We start from the raw sequence: 22,662 nt of genomic DNA on the forward strand, positions 1-22,662 counted from the left end.
GGAAAAAAAAATATATTTTAGCTTCTAGAAGTAGGAAATCCAATTTTCTTTCCTTCATAACTACTATTTTCTTTTCATAAACATATCTTTGTTCCTAAATACGTTTTTTTTTTATTTATTCTTATATTAACAGATGAACTCGGTTAATACGAATGCCAAATGTTCATGAATTTGTTCGTACTAGCCATTATTCGTAACCTCTGTGAACTACAACGTATGTGTTATGTAGATTACAATTACAACTCAAATAGGATGTTTCCCCGTTTCACGAACTACTTGTGCTTTCTTTTTATTGCTTACCATCTTTGATTTTTAAATAATTACACTCAAACCTATTTTTTTTTTTACTGTATTTGTTTGTTTTTTTTTTTTTTTTGTTTGTTTGTTTGTTTCTTTTTTGTGCGGTAGGATGAAAATTTCAATCGGATTGGGACTCAATTGACGAAATATTTATCTTTATCTTTACTAACAATAAAGTTGAAAGTCTCTCTGGATCTCTCTCTGTCTAGATCTCTGTCTGTCAGGATCTCTGTGACGCGCATAGCGCCTAGACTGTTCGGCCGATTTTCATGAAATTTGGCACAGAATTAGTTTGTAGCATGGGGGTGTGCATCTCAAAGCGATTTTTCGAAAATTCGATTTAGTTCTTTTTCTATTCCAATTTTAAGAACATTTTCCTGAGCAAAATTATCATAAGATGGACGGGTAAAATACCAAGTTATCATAACGTGGAACCGTAACATGGGCACAAGCCAATCGGCGAGAAATTCATCATACATTATTTGTAAACATACAGGTGAAACAAAAGACCTTTTAACTTTCTACTACGGGCAAAGCCGTGTGGGGCCGCTAGTTATTTATAAAACGAGTGCAAGGCAGTATCTTCTAGTGACGACTGGGGAAACCCGGTCGGAGGTCACTGTGACTTCCCAAAAAATTCCTTATTCGGAAAAAATTTCTGACTCTTCGGCAAACTTATTATTATTTGGTTATTTTGATTTCGTTTAAAAAAAGCAATTTCTAGTTATTTCGTAAGTTTTTTGGATTATTTTCTACGTGAGACTTTTTCTATGCGGTCCGTATCCACCGCATAAAAAAAAAATATTTTAAACTCTGATGCGAAAACAACTTTTATAGCTACTCGTGAAGTTTCGAACGAGTTTTAATTTTTTGCGATTTTTTTATGCGGTTCCTATCCACTGCATTAAAACAGGTTTAGGGTTTACTAGAAAAACTAACAGTTAAATTATGATTTTTAATAAGAATTTGTTTACTTTCTCGGTGTAATAGGAGGGACTAAATGAAAAGGCCAAAAATAGTGGGACGGTCATTTTTATTATGATGACCTGTTTTAGCAATACTTGTAGAACACTTTCGAAGGCGGCCGTGGTGGCCGATCGGTAAGGCATCGGACTTGTGACCGGAGGGTCTCGGGTTCGATCCTCGCTGCTCGAAGATCCACCGTCGTCATCAATGGTGACTCGGCGACGTTAAATATGCTCGTGGTCACAATGTCCTCCAAATGAAACGATACCTCTGGGGTTGCTAGACCAGAAAGTTATTCGGCTTCTGATCTGGTTCTAAATTATCGGTTCGTATATGGTGCTGCCGTCTATCGTGTTGTCTGAGCCAAATCGGACTTCCACCTAGAAATAGGTGCTAGATAGAAAACGGAAGTCGTAACCCCTCTGCCTTAAAATCGAGTAGCATTGCTATTCGGGCTCGGGTTTCCGAATGGCGTAAGTAACAATAAAAACACTTTCGAAGAAACATGACAACGGGAAGACAGGTACTAGTACCTGTCCTTCTACAAGTACTAGTACCTCAAAGGAAAATGTAGATTCCTTTATCCAACAGACTTGTCCAAAGGTAACAGGTGAATCAGCTTCTTTCTCTAACGTAGTCTGCCCAATAAATACGCGAACTCGTGCAATCTAGCGGCCATGACGCGGATTATAGTCTTGCTAACTATCAGAGATAGTTACTTGACACATAATGAGCTGTTAGTGCTTGGCAGATCGCCAAACTGCGCGTAAGTTGCAAGACGTTTCTGTTGTCCTTGTTTTTACTGTTCGTCGAAAATGGAAATGGACAGTATTCATTCAACGTCACTGCGGGTCAAAACAGGCACTGCAGTTTATTGTGGGAACCGTAGCAGACGAAAATCCGGTACTACAGCGTATAATAACACTTGCATTTATGCGGCTTATAAACTCTTCTTTCTATTCAAAAATGAGAGGTTCTTAAAGTTTTTTTTATTAAAAAACGTTGTAAAAGAATGATAAACGATTCATTTAATTCGAAATACTCTCTTTACTATCGTATTTTCATGGGTTTAAGCCTCTTTGGTTCCTCATCAGAAGCATGGTGAAAACTCGAATTCTCGTTTAACTTTTCCCTTTTCTTCGCCTTTTTCATGCAGTCATAAGTCTCTATAAACCCTAAGCACGTTCATGATGCGTACGATATCCAGTAATCCTTAAATAAAACGAGTTTTTTTTAGCAATACTAACACTGCGTAGTTGGTCAAAATACCCACAGACCGACAGCTGAAGGGACCGTTGCCAAACCTTGAATAAGGTCCACTGATGAAACCACGAAGCATTGAATGACAGAGTTCTCAAGCGACCAAATTTGACTCAAGCCGATGGATGGATCCTTCACCATGACAATGCACCAGTGCATTCAGCATTGATCGTTCGCCAGTTCCTGGCAAAAAGCTTAGTCACCATCCTTGATCATCCTCCATTTTCACCAGATCTCGCACCCTGCGACTTTTTCCTATTCCCAAAATGCAAAAAAAAAAAAATGGGATGAGGGAACATCACAGGGAAGATTTGGACTCAATAAAGCGAGAAAAGACGAGACAACTAAAGAGCCTTAGTGCTGAGAACTTCCAAAGTTGCTTCAAAGAATTAAAAATCGATGCGGACTTAATTTTGCGAAATAATTCTTTTATGGCCTCAGTTCACGTATTTATTGGACAGATTTCGTATTTATAAAGATTCAACATATGTATTACAATACACTAATCCTTTTACAATGGCATAAGATTGATGAAAATTGAAGTCGTAATGTAAAATGGGAAATTTTCCCGCGAGATGCTAAGAAATTTTGTTCGTCTAAACTGAAACATTCTTTTTAATCTACGTAATATGCGTGATATTGTTTACGCAATTAGAAAAAAAAGGGGGGTTGTTTCCAAAATTTTAAAAGTATTTTTTTTCTGAAAAAGCATGCTTAAAAACATAGGATCTGACCTTTTTTAAAATAATTTGATGAAATGCCATTCACTGTTGCCATTCACAGAGCACAATATTTAATTTGCATCTTTACTCACGTGTACTGGCAACGATAAGGTTGATAGCAAACGTAGAGCGCAACATTTAATTCGCTTCTTGATTATCATTACGTGGAAACGCGGTAGAAAGATGCGCCAAAGAGCATCATTTGTGACGTCATGAAACGATACCTCTGGGGGTGCTAGTACTAGGTAGCTATTAGCTCCTGGACTAGTTCTAAATTCTCATTAACTGTTCGATCCGGTGATGGTGCTGCCATCTATCGGTATATAAAATAATGGAGGCAAGGCACTTAGTATGCAGTCCTCGACATAAATACAGTTGTAGTCAGTTGTGACTCTGAATAGAATAGAATAGAATAGAATTTGTGACGTCATAAAGACCACGCCTTGTTTGAAAAATCAAACATTTAAAAAAATAATTAAAAATGGGAAAATGAAAGTATTATCTGGGTCCATGTTTCTTTCTTTTTTTTTTGCTTACTCTATCAATTTCAGTGATTAAAAGTAATACTTTTGACTGAAGGGAACAACTCCATTGACAAAATTTTTGTTTTAACCATAATTTTGTATTACATGTTAAAGTCTTCAGAGAGTTCAATTGTATTTATTAATATTTACTAATCTTAAGGAGTAGTGTCACAACTTTATTTCTTTAATTTTCATGTGGAAACTAATTCATTCATGTGTTTAAAAGGTTTACGAATTTAAAAGCTAAGATAAAAATCGAAAACAATTAAGCTGTAAGCTTAGAATCTTTAAATATCAAGATAGTTGGTATATGACCCAAGGATGATTGCTTAAACATAATTGGAAGAAACCTGTCGTCTGCAAAAATGATCATTAAAGCATACTTTGAGTACTTTCGAGAAATTGCATTAATAATATCCGGTTGTTTGATTAAGGTGGTTGAGTTAAGAGCAATCAGAGAGACTGAAATTCAACATTCCTTCCGGGCAGGTTTGGAATAAATATCAAATTTCATTGATATCAAACTGCAAAACTTGACCTCGTTTTGTGATCTGCAAGTCTTTTGAAAAGAAAGCAAACAAATTATTAAAAACAAGTATTTTATTAAATAACTAGCGGCACCCGCACGGCTTTGCTCTAGCAAATTTCTATCTTTAATAATAATAAAGCTAAAAGTTTCTCTCTCTGGATCTCTGCCTGTCAGGATCTCTGTGACGCGCATAGCGCCTAGACCGTTCCGCCGATTTTCATGAAATTTGGCAAAGTTAGTTTGTAGCATGCGGGTGTGCACCTCGAAGCGATTTTTGGAAAATTCGATGTGGTTCTCTTTCTATTCCAATTTTACGAACAAAATTATCATAAGATGGACGAATAAATAACGAATTTATCATAACGTGGAACCGTAACATGGGCACAAGCCAATTGACGAGATACGAAATTATCATAACGTGGAGCCGTAATATGGGTACAAGCCAATTGGCGAAAAAATTCACCATCCATTATTTGTAAATATACAGGCGAACCATAAGACCTTTTAATTCTTCTATTACGGGCAAAGCCGTGCGGGTACCACTAGTATTTAATAAAACGGAAAAAAGATAACTTTAACTCGTTTAGGAGCAAAGTAATAACCGAAATCTGTATCTCAGAGCCAGACTAGCGAAAGTTCAAAAGGTACGATTTTCCGTTTATTATAAGCTGCTTTGTATGTAAAATCCAATTCCGCTTCAAGTCATTTTAGCTAAATTCTAAAAAAAAAGTTCTTGGTAAATATTTACCTGTGTTAAAAAAAAGCGCGCGTCTCATCATTTGAATGAGCCAGACAAACGTTTTCCCTTTCTCCAGTAAAGTAGCGATTAAGCTACTTACGTCAGTCAGTCTCCCTCAGAAATAGCTTCCGATGGACTGTCTATATCTTCTATATATATAAAAATGAATGTTTGTCTGTATGTCATCCATGAACTCAAAAACTACCCGGCAGATTTGGCTGAAACTTTCACCGTTTGTTATTTTTGGTACTGGGAATGTTTATAGACAAGTTCGAAAAAAATCCGATCGATAGTTCCTTTTTTATTCCAATGTAAGTCACAATCCATTGGATAAATACGAATAAAATGATCGGCTGCAGAAATTAATTCGCGTGAAAGATCTCATTGATAAGAAGTTAGCTGTTGCCATTTTTCTTGAGTTTGAACAAATAAATTCTTTCTTTATTGTTTTATGGCTTTTCATGCAACGGGGGGATTTAAAACTTTTTCTATTTGATATTTTTAGCGATTGATTGATCTTGCAAACTGCGTGAGTACAAAATTTGAGTATAGTCACGGCTTCACTTGATACCTGGACCGATTATTATGAAAATTGTTATATATATGTATTTTTCCACGGAGAAGGTGCATAATATGCTCATTGAAACCACTCGCCACCAGGTGGCACTGCAGAGTAGCAACTTCTGCCCCGTTCAACCGATTGTCATGAAAATCAGTATAATGATGTATTTTTTTGTTGGCGTAGCAATGCGCGTCGGGTACAGCTAGTAAATAATGTCAGACTTTTTTTCAACAATTTTGACGCACCTCCCTAATGTGCCCCAAATGCTCAAACTTCACCCTTTGTCCCATGCCCCACCCTTTTTCATAAGCATATTTTTATTCAAAATATGTGTGATGTCACAATTACTGCTTCTCCCTCGCTCCCCCCCCCCTGTCATAGTTCCCTCTCCCTCAAAGCATAACATCATTTGTGAACGGCGCCCAGTAAAATATTTTCTATTTGATATGTTCTTTGAGTAAATAAATAATTGAATAAATAAACGCGAATAAACTATTTTAGTTTATAAATTCTAAAACTTGATACTTTAAATAAATAATAGTAAAATAAATTGTTTAGTATAAAAAATTTATCAAACAAATACGTTAAATTACTTCTTTTGTAACTAATAAATTAATTACTTGACTTGCTTAACAACATAATAATAATAATGCCGTTTTATATTAATTGTTATTGAAAAATAAAATTAAACGGAACATTTATTTTATTTTGTATTATTTTTATAACATTATAATTATATTTTCGGCATTAGTATTTTTTATTAACACGAACAATATAATTATATATTATTCGTGTTAATTTGTACGCAAAATATAATATTATATATCCATATTAATTTTTATAAATACGTAAGGATTCACGAAAATAATACCTAAAGCAATTAATTTTTGATTAACTAAATGTCTCATTAAATTAGCGAATAGCAGTTATGGCAACTATTCTACATATATTGTCATAGAGATTGCCTCTTTTCAGTAACTAAATCATTTTCCAGCATTTTTTCATTATCACGAAAACACTGCCACATATAAGACACTTTGATATGAGGCAGCGAGAAGCAAAGGAATGTCAGTGGACATTTTCAAGGCTCGAGTAAAACGCGTTTAAAGATAAGGTCCTAGGTATGCTTTCATTGTTTTTTTCCCCAAATCATGCTGTATAGCAGCACTTACTAGAGCTACTAGTTCTGTCTCTTGCCCCAAGACAGAGGAGAGGTTCACCTACCATTTATACTGGTTATCTGCAATTTTCTCATGTTGCAGGTTTGGCAAAAACTTGGGTTTTTTTTTTAAAAAGTCCATGGACCCAGGGTTTTTTTGGGTTTTTTTAAATAAAACCCAAAAAAACCCAACTAAAGCTGGGTTTTTAAAAAGAAATGTCGGTTTTTTTGTCTTTTTTTTTAGGCAAAATGTGGGTACTTGTAGCATGTTGTAGCGGATGTATATGGACAAAGCACAAAAATTGTCTTGGGGTAAAAAAAGCTGAAAAATTCAGCGTTTTCTAAAAAAAGTATAAAAGACGACGAAACCCAAGAATGGTGAAGTTTCAGATTTTTTAGTTTCCATGATTATCAACAGTTAAGGCAAAGTTAGTTCTCGAGTGATAAAACTATTGTTCGTTTGTTCGTTTTTAATTACTACATTTTTTTTTGAATTTTACTTTGTTGTATTTCATTTTGTTATGTAAAACTACTGTAAAACCTCAAGTAGTGTAAATCCCTTTTTACTGAATTCCAGCTTAATCAAGACATCTCTTTGAATTTTATGTTGCCTGTTTTTCTATTTCTGTGTACATTGTAAGAAATATTAAACTTTTTCGTAAGATAATGAAAATACTGTACATCCTATTCTGTTTTCTATCCGACCATTTGTAACACCTGTTAATTTCTAAAAAATATACCTTGTTTTGTGACGTGTTGGTTTGCAGAAAAAAAATTCACATGAAAGCCTTTTAGCTAGAGTATTTTCCTCTGTACAATCTACAAATATTAAGAAAATCAAGTGTGACAAGACTTAGTGAAGATAACTTGAGTTATTTAATGACCAGTTAAAGAAAAAAGTTAAATATATTTATTTAAAACCTTTGAAGTATTTTTTTAATGCCATTAAAAGTTAAGAAATACTATTAAAGTTCAAAATTCATTTTTTATGTCCATTGTCTGTGGGGAAGAACAAATAAAAAGAAGTTTAAATTGTGAAAGTATTTAAATTAATTAATTTTTTAAAAAATTCTCAGAAAATTTTAAAAAAACCCCAAAAGTGGGCTAAATAACGGATTTTTTTAAATGGTTTTTTTCAAAAAAACCCATTGGGTCCAACCCAATTGGGTCCAATTCGGCCAACCCTGTCATTTTGCCACTTACATCCCTTTGCCTCTCACTGCCGCATATGTGAAAAAAATATCTATTTATCTTTCTGCTCGAGAAAAATTGATTAATTGGGTAAATTATTCACAAGCAACATAACATTTTCAATATACTTCAGGCGTAAAATAACCTAACTCACAAACTTCATAAATGTATTGAACCTAAACATTTTTTTTTTCACTAATGCTTCAGAAGAGTTACTAGCAACTGAAATATTCAAAAGAAATCCAAATCAAGCGCTCGCATCCTAAAACAAAGGAAATCAGTCCTTTGTTATTAAATTTGGAGCGCATTTCGGTTTCCGTCTGCATGTTATTGTCAGATCGAAGTGATTTCTTTTCCTTCCGAGAGACAACTTCGTTTCTCCCACTTATCGCTTTATTCCACATTTTCTAAAAGGGAGGCTGTGTTCTTGACATTTTCATTTAAATATGTACCGGGTGTTCCGTCTTAACCTGCAAGACCTATATTTTCGAAACCGTTAGTCCTACATGTATACCTCCAGTTGTAAAAATGTTCAAAATCAGATGCGGAGTTAAGATATTGAAGGTTTGAAGTGAAAATAAAAATAAGTCAAAAAAAAAAAAAAAATAATTTGAATTTTGACATCTTGAATTCAAATTATATTTTTCGCAATCACGAGTGTGTGTATGTAGGCGTGTGTGTTTGTGTGTACGGGTTATGTGTATGTGTGTTTGTGTCTGTGTGCTGGCATAAGTGTGAGGGTAGTTGTGTGTATGAATAAGTGTGTGGGGGGAGGTATGTGTATGTGTGTAGGCATATGTGTTTGTGTCTGTGTGCAAGCATGAATGTGTGGGTAGTTGTGTGTATGTGTGTATGTTTTTGTGTGTGTGTAGGTGTCTGTATGTATGTGTATGTGTGTTTGTGTGTGCATGCGTGTGTGTAGTTGTGTATGGTATGCGCGTGTGTGTAGGACATGGATGCAACCTTGAGACGGCTTTCGCTATAAGTGCAGCATCGTGAGGAGCCCGTCGCCGGTGATGGTGCGGAGGGTGGCGGTGGGAAAAATCAAAGGACCTCAAAAACAGTCAAATGAGAACAATACTGCCGTGCTAAGCACAGATGTAGTATCTGCAGTAGAGCTCAAAATGAGAAATTGATGATTAAAGTTTTACAACTCGTTTCTTATGATTTATGACTTAATTAAATGCTCAACTTGCGGTAGTTGTTTCGTAAATAACTTATCTAAAAGCCGTAAGAGAGTATTTTTGTAAAAATCATAATTTAAAATTAATAAATGTAGTTACGACAAATTTTCTTTTCAAAAATTTTTCATATACTAAGCTATTTTCACCGTAAGTGACAATTAGTAGGCATTTTTAGGGTTATCTGCACAGATACGACAAAAATAGCTTCGTCAAACGTGCTCAATGTATCATTAAATAATACTAAAGACATCTGCTTTCTTTGGACTTAGCTGTTTCGCTTTATTTTGTTAATACAAATCTAACAGAATTTACCTTCTGAAAGGTACCATTTTCAAAATTCCGGAGAGTTAAAACTGTAATCCATAACAATTTTCTGTTTTTATATTCAAAGAATGTGTTTTTTATAATGTTTTATTTTCTAGATTCATTTTTACCGAGCATGAAGATAATTTTGACAGCAGGCAATACTTAAATAAAAATATTACTGGCCGTAGAATGAATTTTTCTTGCATGAAAGAATTAGATATGAATATTTTACATGCGTTTCATTTTTAGAATTTGCATTTTAAATAAACATTTCAATAGAAAAAGCTGAATATTTACTTTAGCAGTTATGCAAAGTTGTATTAGTTTTTATTATCAACCTGTATCAACTATTTAATGATAAACTAATTTTAGTACTCTGTTACAATAAACTAATACGTTATTAAATATGCTGCTTTACTAAGGTATAAAAGTCTTATCTACAAATTACTAAGAAAAAAAGTGGTAACTGCGCAGATACCACTTTAAAGGCTTAGTATTTGTCACTTAACGTTAAATCCCGGTTATCACAAATTTGCCATTTCAACCGCGCTTGCGCGCGGACTTAGCTTTTTGGGCTTTCTGTTTTAAGATTTCGTGTTGCTTGTTTATATTTAAGCTGAGCGAGAGTCCCACCAAATTAATGAATGCGATTAGAATATTTTCACAGCGACTTCGTGATATATTATATGAAACTATGGATATGAATAATTGATAATCTTAAGAGAAAAATGACACTTCAATATTTATTAGTTTGGAAATATTTATTTAACATAAGTGTAAAACACGTTGTGTACTTCAAAAATGATTGGAAAATTAGTACAGAAATTCGTCTTTTGCGGATATTTTACGTTAGGCGTAAACAGCTTAGTATTATACATTTTTATTTAGGTTGTTTGTATTAGAAGTGATGCTGAAATTCTAGTACGCTCTTCTGAGGTTAAAAATTTGGTCCTGAAAAAGGACAGACGATTCAAACACCGAATCCATTAATAATTAAGACGCAAAATTCAATCTTTACCGAGGCCTAAAAACTAAATCAGAAAAAACTTTGTGATTTCTAATTTTTATCTCTTGCCATCTCATATTTATTACCAAATTTAAAATGTTTGTAATTAATTTAGCAAGAGTTTTGAAATCAGCTAAGTCCGCGCGCAAGCGCAGTTGAAATGGCAAATTTGTGATAACCGGGATTTAACGTCGAGTGTATTTGTCACTTATGTTCAAATTGCCTTAACAAACTAAGCAAATTTGCAGTTTTCTTCAAGTTTTTTTAATATTTCTCGTTAACAAATCGCCAAAAAACTTGAGATTTAGGTAAATTAAATTACTAACGACCACCTGGTGTCAATAACTCAATTTTGATGAAATGTGCAGATACCACGTCTGTGCTTAGCACGGCAGAATAAGCAATCGTGATTGCTCAAAAAAAAAATAATAATAATAATAATAATAATACAGTTAAACCCCTCCTAACGGACACCCCTCTGTTGCGGACAATTTTTTATACCCTGGTTCCAAGGCAAATAACATTATTAAACCTCTGTCCTGCGGACACCCCTCTACTGCGGCCAAAAAAACTTGTCCCGTTAGTGTCCGCATTAGAGGGATTTTTCTGTAATAACTTTTATACGGGCCCCAGGTCCCCTAACTTATGTTTAGAGAAATAATCTCCATTGGAAAAGAATTCCAACACAAAAAGTTTGAAATTAGTACGATCAATATTCACCGAGATATGAAATGCAACGTTTCGTGACTTGCACCACTTTTCACTCGCCGTCAATAACACCTTTAGGAGGAAATATAGTGGTTGACAAGCGTTTAAAATTATATGTGTGCATACAGTATGATTTTTTAAATTGTTCGAGGTTTTGTAGCGTGTGTTTGCGTACCACGGCATAGCATTTGCACTTATTTTTGATAAAAACCCTTCCTAACGGACACCCCTCAAATGCGGACACATTTCTTATGTGGACAATTTTTAATTCCCCGATTCCAAGGCAAATAACAACCTGTCCAGCGAACACGCTCTTTTGCGGACAAAAAAAATGTGTCCCGTTAGTAACCGCGTACCTTGTTTTTCTTACTTTGACGACCTGTCATTCTTCTGAAAGGGCGATAAGTTCCAATCTCAACTTCTGTATGGTCCCTTAAAACTTTGAACTGGAATATATCCTTGAGTTTTGGTCGCACAAACATCAAGTTTCTTTTTTTTTTTTGTCGGTAATAGTTTTCTACGGAGATTCTTTCTCTAAATATTAGTTAGGAAACCTGCGGCCCGTATAAAAAGTTAAATTTCGTATTTTTGACTCAATTTTAGTTTCGCTTCAGACTTTCAATAACTTAATCCTGCATCTGATTTTGAACATTTTTGCATTTGGAAGTATACATCTAGGACTAACGGTTGCGAAAATAAAGGTCTTGCAGGTTAAAACGGAACACCCTGTATATGAGCCGGCGCATCAGCTTAAGATCAGCCATTTTGGATCGGAGCGCGTGTTTGAGTGGTTGTCTTTTTTGACGAGTTATGGTGTATGGTGATTGTTTCCTGTAAGCGATTACACTAGTCAACACCAAGATAGCATCCGACTCAAAAAAAAAGCTGTTTTCGAAGTATTTTGTCTCACCAAACTCGAAAATCACCATTAAAAGTTGAGATTAGCTCTGGTTTTTAAGATACAGGGCCAACTAGGATAGTGAATTCTCACTAATGCTCTTTTTTCTTTGCAGATAGAAACACCCCCCACGGGACTGACTGTCCTCTAAACTTCGACCTTAAGTAGGATAGAAAATCTCACTACATAAAAACCGAAATGGACAGCAAGAAATATAAATTCTGAGAAGAGAAATGCCCAAAATCAGCAAAATTTAGAGTTCTGGGGTAGATTCACCCATTTCCGCTTCCACCCATGCTGGGCGGTCATTCCAAGCTCGTCAGCTTGCGAGATCGAGATTTTCGCTCACGTGATGGGTTGTGACGTAGAAATGTCACAAAGTAGCACTTTAATCTACTCGAACTTAGCTTGCGGCTAGGTTCGAGTAGATTAGAATACTACTTTGTGACATTTCTACGTCACAACCAATCACGTGAGCGAAAATCACGATCTCGCAAGCTGACGAGCTTGGAATGACCACCCTGATTCTGCTTGGAATAATGAAGAACTTCGCGAAAGCTGTGAACAGAGACGGTTGTTCAATGCCTTAGAGCAGCGTTTATTAAATTCTTTGATTAGTGGAACTCTTTTTAATGCTCACTTTTTTCGTGGAACCCCTGGTGTTTCAGTAGTTTGCAATGCGTAGCCAGTATTCTGTTTCGGAGAATGCCCAGGTTTTTACCTCAAAGAGACTATCACATTAACTATTTGTCATTAAATCGCCAATTAAATACACATAATTATACATGAAATACACCGCCAGCTCAGTCAATTCCAGCCGAGGACTGCAGTTTCGTGCTTATTAGCACTCATCAGCCCGGCACTGCAACTCGAGGACTGTTCGAAACTGCAGTCCTCGGCTGGAATTGACTGAGCTGGTGGTGTATTTCATGTATTTCTGCCTTAGCCCTGGCTATAGGGCGGTAACTAACTGAATATACCTGCCTTGCCTGCAATATTCAAGTTGAACCGAACCATTGTTTCGGTCACTCGTCTGGTCATTGCTAATTCTATGTTAGCTACCAGTTTGTTTGGCACTCTTGGCTTCCTTAAGAGATTTTCCGCCTCCAGCTCAATTAGTCCTATGCCGGGCTGATGAGTGCTAATAAGCACGAAGCTGCAGTCCTCGGCTGGAAATGACTGAGCTGGCGGTGTATTTCATGTATTTCTGCCTTAGCCCTGGCTATAGGGCGGTAACTTACTGAATAACACATAATTATAGATCATTTTAAATATCGATAATTGCTAATTATTATTTCTTATTGTAAAATACCAGTAGGGTAGACCGGTGGATCGCTGCCACACCTGATATTTGAGTCAAGGATACCGGATATTCGGCCTGACAGCTCCTGACCTGTAGCGAACGATACTACAACGAATGCCCCAAGTCGATGGCAGCCATTGCACGCGTTGCTTTGTTCTTACAGTGACGAACATTGTTTTGAAGAAGTTTGATTTTATTTTTCCACTTTGAATGCTGAGGTATGTACCTTTAGATGCTACAATGGCTGCATTTGCTATGAACAACCTTTAACTAGATATTTTAGCCTTTATTTTAGTCAACAATATTGATCCCTTCCCTTTTATTTTGATGATTTTAAATCTACATTTCTTCCATCTTGTCGGATCGGGATTATGACGCCACCTCTCTGGGGGTTATGCCGCCATGGTGGCGACATTATCCCCGTAATCATCTTTCCACTGTATAGGTCAAAAGCAATTTTTTGAAGGAACGAAAATGCACTCTTTGAAACTGTGCTTAGTAAAAAGAGTTAATTAACAGAAGTTAGTCTTAACAGAAGAAACTGGAGCAGAAAATAATCTTGTAAATGCGAGCAATACGTCTGAAGGTGAGTTACTGAATGTAGCACCTTGCTCATCAAAGACCGTTCAGGGAAATGCCTTAAAAACCGTTTCTTCAATCGATAGAAAAGGTTTCACCAATTCCAAAATTGGCAGCACTCATCAGTCGATTCTAACGGGAACCCTAATGAAGGCAGTTTTGGAAGAAGCAGTAGCTAAAAGAAAGGAAAAGACATTGAAAAAGAAACAAGCCGAAAGAAAATCTGCAGCAAATCTTTTGGGAATGTCCATGAAAAAACAGGGTTGCCAGACGTCCCGGATTTCAAGGGACAGTCCCGTATTTTGAATAATTTTCCCGCGTCCCGAGGAACTTCCATACGGGACGGCTGAAGTCCCGTATTCTAGCTGATTGAAATATTTTACAGAACGAGACATTATTTTGAGGGAAAGAAATAAAGTAAAACAAAAAAAGTTAAATAATGAGCAATAAGAAAGTTATGTGGCAGCAAACAAAAACTATTTCCCTTTTGATTTGGTTTGTATGGTTTTTGTTTTGGCTGCAGAGGCCATGAGGAACCGAATAGTTGCTTCTTTGCTCATTGACTAATGTTGGAAATATATCTCTGCGCATGCGTCGTCAATCGCAATGTAAACGATTTATATACTTTTACTAGAAAATCCTTCGTCAAGGTATGACGGGTGAAAATTGTTTCTACATTTGAATGAAGCCATTTCCTGTTTGGGGATATTTTGATAGTTGAAATTGTAACCCTAACTCCAGTGGATTAACCCTAAACTCCAGTAGGTAACGTTCATTGTTGACCATTCTTTCGTTTCTTCATTCCCCTCAAATGAGTCTTACCAGTAAAACAGTTATGGTACCAGATCGAGTTCAGCCTTGTCACAATAAAGCCTTTCCCTGCTTGTTAAATGCAAATTATCATGCCGGGGCGCGAGTTTCATTGTTGAAACACGCGCGTTACTCGTATAGCCGACATTTTGCGATGTTAAATGCTTTGTTGCGATTGAATTTTTCAGATTTACCATGAATATACGTCTCAATAATACCCCCCCCCCTTTCTTTCACTCCTAGAAGCCTGTGCCGTACTGACTGTTCCTAACTCTGGCAACCCTTTGAAAACTGAATCCAAGGCGAAGAAAGAGAAAGCAGTGACAACACGGCAAAGAAAAGGAATAAATCTAATAAGAGAAAAGGCGCACAAGCAACTTTTTAGTATTGAAATCTCTTCAGATGAGGAGGACATCGACGTCAAAAAGTTTTGCGACGACGACGAAAATGATGACCTTTTTGATCCAAGTGATCCAAACGGTCAACTTTGTGCTATACGCAATAAATATGAAACAAACGAACTGTGATATAGATGTATTTGCTGTAGCAAGTGGGGTGCATTCAGAGTGTAGCGATGCTGTAACAGCTGAAAACTACATTTGTGATTTTTGTAAATTTTAAGAAATCTCAGATGAATTCAAAATAGTTTTTTCCCTCGTGTAAACTAAAAATTTCATTTCTTTTGCTTTTCAATTCCTATATTGTAATGCTAATTGCATATAGGATTTTCAATAAATTTTCATTCTTAGTCTTTTAGTCATATTGTCCAGTGGCGGGATTACCCCAGCTCCCTGGGTAATAACGCCACAGTGCAGAAGTTGGGAATTTGATGTTTTATGACTATTTCTTTTATAGATTTATTAGTAACAAATTTTGTATACATTCTTAAGATGGCGCACAGTAATCCAAAATATTGATCTAGCTCATAAATATGATTTTTGATGGTGATAAAAATTGAAGTTCCTTAAGGTAGCGGCATTCCCCAGGTTTACCCTATACTCTTATTTGTGATTCTGAGAAATACGCAAAATTTTTAAAAGGAATAAAAAACCTCAGAAGTTATATGTTCAAAATATCTTCTTAGTTGGGAAAAGAAATACTGATGTGCTTAACCTACCAGAGTGTTAATATTTTACTTAAATTTACGTAGAAAAAGTTTTTAAACCTTAAAATTAAAGATATATTTCATTTACAGATATATTAATAACAAATTTTGCATACATTCGTAAGATGGCGTACAGTAATCCAAAATATTGATCTAGCTCATAAATACGATTTTTGATGGTGATAAAAATTGAAGTTCCTTAAGGTAGCGGCATTCCCCAGGTTTACCCTATACTCTTATTTGTCATTCTGAGAAATACGCAAAATTTTTAAAAGGAATAAACAACCTCAGAAGTTATATGTTTAAAATATCTTCTTAGTTGGGAAAAGAAATACTGATGTGCTTAACCTACCAGAGTGTTAATATTTTACTTAAATTTACGTAGAAAAAGTTTTTAAACCTTAAAATTAAAGATCTATTTCATTTACAGATTTATTAATAACAAATTTTGCATACATTCTTAGGATGGCGTACAGTAATCCAAAATATTGATCTAGCTCATAAATACGATTTTTGATGGTGATAAAAATTGAAGTTCCTTAAGGTAACGGCATTCCCCAGGTTTACCCTATACTCTTATTTGTCATTCTGAGAAATACGCAAAATTTTTAAAAGGAATAAACAACCTCAGAAGTTATATGTTTAAAATATCTTCTTAGTTGGAAAAGAAATACTGATGTGCTTAACCTACCAGAGTGTTAATATTTTACTTAAATTTACGTAGAAAAAGTTTTTAAACCTTAAAATTAAAGATATATTTCATTTACAGATTTATTAATAACAAATTTTGCATACATTCGTAAGATGGCGTACAGTAATCCAAAATATTGATCTAGCTCATAAATACGATTTTTGATGGTGATAAAAATTGAAGTTCCTTAAGGTAGCGGCATTCCCCAGGTTTACCCTATACTCTTATTTGTCATTCTGAGAAATACGCAAAATTTTTAAAAGGAATAAACAACCTCAGAAGTTATATGTTTAAAATATCTTCTTAGTTGGGAAAAGAAATACTGATGTGCTTAACCTACCAGAGTGTTAATATTTTACTTAAATTTACGTAGAAAAAGTTTTTAAACCTTAAAATTAAAGATCTATTTCATTTACAGATTTATTAATAACAAATTTTGCATACATTCTTAGGATGGCGTACAGTAATCCAAAATATTGATCTAGCTCATAAATACGATTTTTGATGGTGATAAAAATTGAAGTTCCTTAAGGTAGCGGCATTCCCCAGGTTTACCCTATACTCTTATTTGTCATTCTGAGAAATACGCAAAATTTTTAAAAGGAATAATCAACCTCAGAAGTTATATGTTTAAAATATCTTCTTAGTTGGGAAAAGAAATACTGATGTGCTTAACCTACAAGAGTGTTAATATTTCACTTAAATTTACGTAGAAAAAGTTTTTAAACCTTAAAAGTAAAGATATATTTCATTTACAGATATATTAATAACAAATTTTGCATACATTCGTAAGATGGCGTACAGTAATCCAAAATATTGATCTAGCTCATAAATACGATTTTTGATGGTGATAAAAGTTCCTTAAGGTAGCGGCATTCCCCAGGTTTACCCTATACACTTATTTGTGATTCTGAGAAATACGCAAAATTTTTAAAAGGAATAAATAACCTCAGAATTTATGCATAAGTTATATGATTAAAATATCTTCTTAGTTAGGAAAAGAAATACTGATGTGCTTAACCTACCAGAGTGTTAATATTTTACTTAAATTTACGTAGAAAAAGTTTTTAAACCTTAAAATTAAAGATCTATTTCATTTACAGATTTATTAATAACAAATTTTGCATACATTCTTAGGATGGCGTACAGTAATCCAAAATATTGATCTAGCTCATAAATACGATTTTTGATGGTGATAAAAATTGAAGTTCCTTAAGGTAACGGCATTCCCCAGGTTTACCCTATACTCTTATTTGTCATTCTGAGAAATACGCAAAATTTTTAAAAGGAATAAACAACCTCAGAAGTTATATGTTTAAAATATCTTCTTAGTTGGAAAAGAAATACTGATGTGCTTAACCTACCAGAGTGTTAATATTTTACTTAAATTTACGTAGAAAAAGTTTTTAAACCTTAAAATTAAAGATATATTTCATTTACAGATTTATTAATAACAAATTTTGCATACATTCGTAAGATGGCGTACAGTAATCCAAAATATTGATCTAGCTCATAAATACGATTTTTGATGGTGATAAAAATTGAAGTTCCTTAAGGTAGCGGCATTCCCCAGGTTTACCCTATACTCTTATTTGTCATTCTGAGAAATACGCAAAATTTTTAAAAGGAATAAACAACCTCAGAAGTTATATGTTTAAAATATCTTCTTAGTTGGGAAAAGAAATACTGATGTGCTTAACCTACCAGAGTGTTAATATTTTACTTAAATTTACGTAGAAAAAGTTTTTAAACCTTAAAATTAAAGATCTATTTCATTTACAGATTTATTAATAACAAATTTTGCATACATTCTTAGGATGGCGTACAGTAATCCAAAATATTGATCTAGCTCATAAATACGATTTTTGATGGTGATAAAAATTGAAGTTCCTTAAGGTAGCGGCATTCCCCAGGTTTACCCTATACTCTTATTTGTCATTCTGAGAAATACGCAAAATTTTTAAAAGGAATAATCAACCTCAGAAGTTATATGTTTAAAATATCTTCTTAGTTGGGAAAAGAAATACTGATGTGCTTAACCTACAAGAGTGTTAATATTTCACTTAAATTTACGTAGAAAAAGTTTTTAAACCTTAAAATTAAAGATATATTTCATTTACAGATATATTAATAACAAATTTTGCATACATTCGTAAGATGGCGTACAGTAATCCAAAATATTGATCTAGCTCATAAATACGATTTTTGATGGTGATAAAAGTTCCTTAAGGTAGCGGCATTCCCCAGGTTTACCCTATACACTTATTTGTGATTCTGAGAAATACGCAAAATTTTTAAAAGGAATAAATAACCTCAGAATTTATGCATAAGTTATATGATTAAAATATCTTCTTAGTTAGGAAAAGAAATACTGATGTGCTTAACCTACAAGAGTGTTCATATTTCACTTAAATTTACGTAGAAAAAGTTTCTAAGCCTTAAAATTAAAAATTTTAAAATATCTCTTATGTTGTAACATTTTTTTATTTATTTACAAATAAAAGTTTTGATGTCACTGTGTGTTTCCTCAGGCAGAACTAGAGTCGCTCTATATATAGGGACGTAGGACATAACTAAACCATTTACACCTTCGTGACCAGTACTCCTCCATAAATTGGTCATCACGCGTTAAATGTTTAAATTGTCCTTTCAACTGCTGCCATAGATACTTTTCACTCCAAAGTCCCCCGTACCTGCCACTATTTGTGGCTCAACCAGTTGGATGGAACCCTGAAGACAGCTCTGATTTTTTGAACCAGACTTGTAGCAATCCCTGGTCCAGCAACCCCAAAGGTATCGTTATCGTTTCACTTGGAGGACTGTGTGACCACGAGCATATTTAACGTCCCCCAATCACCATTAATGAAGCCGGTGGATCTTCGACCAGAAGATCGAACCTGGGATCCTCCAGTCACAAGTCCGATGCCTTACCGATCAGGCCACCGCGGCCTTGCCATGGATACTGGGAGAGTGGATAGTATCAAGGTCAAAATATTTGAAATTGATGTCAAAAATCCCAATTCATGGCAATATTCGGTAATGTTGTAGGAGAAAGATTTGGGGTGCTTTCCCAAAATTTGTTCAAAACAAATTCCCCTCCCGATCATCCCCCCCCCCTCGCAAAGAAGCCACTTTTAAACTATTTTTGGGGATATTAGGAAGTTAATAGCTTCTTCCCAAACTTTTTCAAAATTGAAGATTTTAAAACTTAATTTTATGTTATGTTCGGAGACACTAGCTGAAAAATAGCCGTTTTGGGATTGATCTTCAAAAAAAGTCCGAAGTTAAAACATTAAAGGCACCATTTCATGCTATTTTTCATAGTCAAAAATTTGCATTATTTTAGGCGAAAAATAAAATTGTTCCTATAACGGCTATTCCAGATGGGTGATAATGCTTGTAATAATGTAATAATTAGATGCGAAAGTGACAGTTTTTTTTTTTTTAATGTGTTTTTGACAAAGGCATTATTTTTGTCGATTTTTTAAGTGACCAATTTGAAAGGTGTGAAAGGAAAATATACAAATCTCATGGATCCCTTGAGACAGCTCCGTGGAAAAAGGGCGACTTTCGCCACATCGAAATGCTACATTCATCGACAGTAATTCAGTGGCGACTGAACGCTTGATTCCAGTTCATGCTAGGGAACGTTGAAGGGCTGTTGCCATTCCAAATCAAATAATTTTCCACAGCCTATTTATATAGCGGCTCTAACTGTTATGCCTTAATGCTCATCTGTATCTTCTCGAACATTCGCACTAGAAGTGGCTCAATGCGGTGCTTATACCTTCATTCATTTGGAATTTTCCCACAAATAATTGACCATTTTGCCTCAGTTTTGTAATTACTTACAAATGTTAATGTTGTCTGTACTTATGAAAACTTCCGTTTTCATCTGTCAATTCCTTTTTTGTGTTTTTTTTTTTTTTTTTTTTTTGTTATGGAGTGCATACGAATGTTGCACTTTTTTTCTTTACAAGAACTTCGTCCTCATAATTCTGCTGCAAAGAGTTCCACAGTTGCATGAAAGTATTCAATAAAAAAATAAAAACGTAGCCACACTATTTTTGTTCCTTAAAGTTTAATTAGTATTTGGCATGCGTATTATTGGAAACTATTTAATTATTTCTTACGATAAAATTTAAAGTTTTTATTCCATACAAAGTCATATTAAACGAAAAGTGTTTTTTTCTTCATGAAATATTTCAAAACTGATACGATGTATATCATCAGCCTAAAAAAAATGATGACATCATGAAAATAGCCTTTTTAGTTTCAGAATAACCGCTAAAATATTTTTTTAAAGCATTTTTTTTTTCCTTTTGGCTTATAATAAGTAATGCATTTTATAAGTTAAGTCTCTTTTATAAGAGACTTAACTAATTAACTAATGGCATAGCTCTTAAAATGGTAAAGTTACCTGGCGATACTGGAGACTATGTCTATGCTATAACACATAATAATGCTGAATGTAGAAAAACTTCAAAATATGTTTTGAAAATTTCGGCTGCTTTTTGAGAGCTACTTTGGGTACTTTGCATCAACTATGTGCAAGTGATGATTATTGCATGTGCTTGATGAAATGAAAAATGTTTTTTAAAAATTCCAATTTAAAATCTAATAATAGTTATTTTAACAAGAATTTCATTTATATTGCTTCTTCGTTAGAGTATACATAGAAGATGGATTTGGAAAGTCCTCCGAGGAAATAAGGAAAGCTTTCCTCGGATGACTTTTCATCCAAAAGCTCACACTTCTTGCATTGAAAAAGGGGTTTCTTGTAACCCCGAAACACGTGTCGGCAGTAATTTGCCATTTTTTGTGCACTAAAACGTTGGTAATTTATTCATTTCATTTTCAAGCACAAAGATATTTATTCGTTATGTATTAGATTAGTTTAAATTAATATTTATACAGTAAATTAAATTAATAAAGCAAAGTAAGATTTCCTCAAAAAGTCTTCTTTGACCTTTTTTCCAGTTAACCCCTCAAATGCGTTTTATCACAAAAACAATTAGTTAATGGGAGCTAACCATGAAAAAAAAAAAAAAAACTGGCAGTGCTAAAGAGGTGTAGCACGCAACGAAATTAATAGAGTTAAACAGTTGATGGTTTATTGATTAAAAAAAAAAGACTTTTAAATCAGAAAGGCCAAATCATTATCTGATGTTCCCTATCCATATTTTTCGACCGCCCAAACTGCGATTTACCACGAAACTACAAATTTCATTAATCTACTCCCATCTTCATTAACTGAAGTATTTTCTCTAAAACTAATTAAACTTGACATAGTGTCTTAATAATTTTTTTTAAGTCGTTAAGAAAATATTTGAACTTCGTTTTAATAATGAATCCTAGAAAATATTGCATTTGAAAAATATTCTTTGCTTATCTGAGCATTAACAACATTAACTGAAACTATCATCTCGAAGGAAGAGTAAATTTTCCTTTTAGTTAGAACAAAGTTAAATACTGATTATTATCATTATTTGCTGAAATGAGCCTTGATTTTGTCAGGGTTGATTAAATTTTGTTGAAAAGTGTGACAACAGTACGGGATAGATGATCCCTGAGCAATGTAAAATGAAACTTTTGCGAAGATAAATACTTTTCTAAATCACAATTAATACTACTTATCGGGTATTTCGGTTAGCAATTTTTCTCATAATGTTCCAAAAGGTGCTTTACGAATCATGGAAGCATATTATTCCATCAGCTAATCTAAATTATCCTGAAGTAATTATTTATTTGAAAGAAAGATAAAGCTCTTATGAATATTTCATTGTTTTATCCGTCAACGCAACAAGGAATAAGATTATAAGTTGGACGTGTCTGAGTAACTGGGACCTGTCTGTGGCACCATTACTCCTAAACAGTTAAACTGATTTTGATAATTATATTTTTGCTCAAAAAGAGACTGGGCAGAGAGTCTTCTTAAATAGATCTTGACTCTGTATGACTTTAGTGACTAATATATACAGTGCTGGCGAAATTATTGGACTAAAGAGTTTTTTTTTTGTACACTAATTGTGCTAAAATTCTATTTATTTTACTGTTAAAGTACAGTACATACTGTACAATGATCTGTACTGATTATTAAGTTATTTTAGCGCAATTTAA

This window comes from Uloborus diversus, chromosome 6 (genome assembly GCF_026930045.1).
Source record: "Uloborus diversus isolate 005 chromosome 6, Udiv.v.3.1, whole genome shotgun sequence".
NCBI classification, from domain to species: domain Eukaryota; kingdom Metazoa; phylum Arthropoda; class Arachnida; order Araneae; family Uloboridae; genus Uloborus; species Uloborus diversus.